The sequence below is a fragment of the Neophocaena asiaeorientalis genome, unplaced genomic scaffold (assembly GCF_003031525.2).
Source record: "Neophocaena asiaeorientalis asiaeorientalis breed wild unplaced genomic scaffold, Neophocaena_asiaeorientalis_V1.1 scaffold171, whole genome shotgun sequence".
Taxonomy (NCBI): Eukaryota; Metazoa; Chordata; class Mammalia; order Artiodactyla; family Phocoenidae; genus Neophocaena; species Neophocaena asiaeorientalis.
This window is the reverse complement of record NW_020174013.1, coordinates 11,635,507-11,637,082: the sequence shown is the minus strand read 5'-3', so window position 1 is coordinate 11,637,082 and position 1,576 is coordinate 11,635,507. Positions and strand designations below refer to the sequence as shown.

At 52.5% G+C, this 1,576-nt stretch overlaps 1 protein-coding gene across 1 annotated transcript in view; it reads left to right on the top strand.

The window, feature by feature from the left end:
* The first annotated feature begins 410 nt into the window (after positions 1-410).
* Positions 411-1,576, top strand: part of LHCGR (luteinizing hormone/choriogonadotropin receptor) — a 61,307-nt gene continuing 60,141 nt past the window's right edge. The window contains exon 1 of the mRNA XM_024753501.1: positions 411-431. The gene's annotated coding sequence lies outside the window, so the exon portion shown is untranslated. The remainder of the gene's footprint in view (positions 432-1,576) is intronic.

Genomic DNA, 1,576 nt, shown 5'->3' with positions numbered 1-1,576 from the left:
CAGTCTGTAGTGAAGGTTAGAGAACACGCTCAAATCACTACTGTTAGGAGGAAAGTGGTTACTACCAAGAGAAAAATTACCGGGGTTGTTGGGAGGACAGAGATTACCCATAGCCTGAAGGAGTTGCTGGGAGAGAATGGGAAAGGATTTGGGGACTGAGAATGAAAGAGTGGAGGAGGAGCGTCTTTCACCCCTCCTGAAGCGGCCAGGGCTGGTATCGAGTATCATCAGTCCGTCCCTCTCACAGATGAAATAAGAGAGATTCGGGAAAGGAACACAACTCGCTCAACTTCACACTCATAGTTAACAGCAGAGCCAGGACGAGAATTCAGAACTCCCCACCTCTTCCCGTATCCAAAGCATTCACCACTTCCACACGCTACCTCCTGTAACTAGGGCCATTTCGGCCCGCGGGCCGGCCTCAGCCGACTGTGAGTACGCGGCGCCCCCGCCCCGGCACCCTCGTTCGCTCTGGCCGCCTTGCCTCCCTGCTCTTTGGTCCCCTGGATACTAGGAGAAAGACGCTGCGCCACCTCTCAGGGTGATAAGCCCAAGTTTGGCGTCTTTGCCACGCCCCGCCACACCTGGGGTTGGGGTCCCGAGCACCCTCCAGCCCCAGATGGCCCCAGGCCCTCTCTTTCACCCTGCTTGGGGCCACGGCCAGGGGCGTGGAACTGCCCAGAGGCCACACAGGATGGCTTCGCTCCCTGCAGCTGCTGGAAGCGGACAGGGTGTCATGCTCCTCAGTCAGCAGCTATCTCTGCCCGGAGAAGTCTTGCGTGTTCTTTGAGCCTTGGGCCAGCCAGGATGGCGAAGGTTACTGTGCGCTCTGTTTACCCTATGTTCCTCTAGGAATGGGGCGCTCGGGCCCAGTGTCCAGGCGTGACCTGGTCACTCGATGGGGACTGCTGGCTGGCGCATCCCCCAACCAGTGCTCACCTACACCTTAGTGAGCATACAAGTCATTGCTCCACCCCAGCCCCAGATGTACTTGCATTTCAGCCTGGTTGTCTGATCAGATGTACTTGCATTTCAATCCGGTTGCCGAAAGGATGTGAGGCCTTGAGTTCCAGCTCTGGCACACCACCACCCCTTAGGGAGCTGTATACATTGGCAGGCAGGTGGAGGAAGCTGGCTGTTGTAGTGATGGGGTATAGAGGAGAGGGGGGGTCTTCGATACTAGCGTGTCTGAGTGTCACCAGACACTTTTTCGGGAAAAGGTACCACATAGTATATGGTTCTATTTATATGGAATGTCCAGATAGACAGAAAGGAGATGAGTAGCTATCAGGTTGGAGTGAAGGCCCAGTGACTGCTAATGGCTGTTGCTTTCTGTGGTGATGAAAATTATCTAAAATTAGATGGTGGTTATGGTTGCACAACTCCATGAACATACTAAAAACCATTGCAATGTACAATTAAAATGGGTGAATTTTAGAGTATATAAATTACATCTTGATAAAGTTGTTAAAAGAGAAAAGGAAAGAAAAAAAAGAAGACGACAAAAGGCACCAGGCTGGTAGAGGTGTTGGTTATGTTCTAACCGTTAGACGTGATGGAATTCCATGCTGGGGGA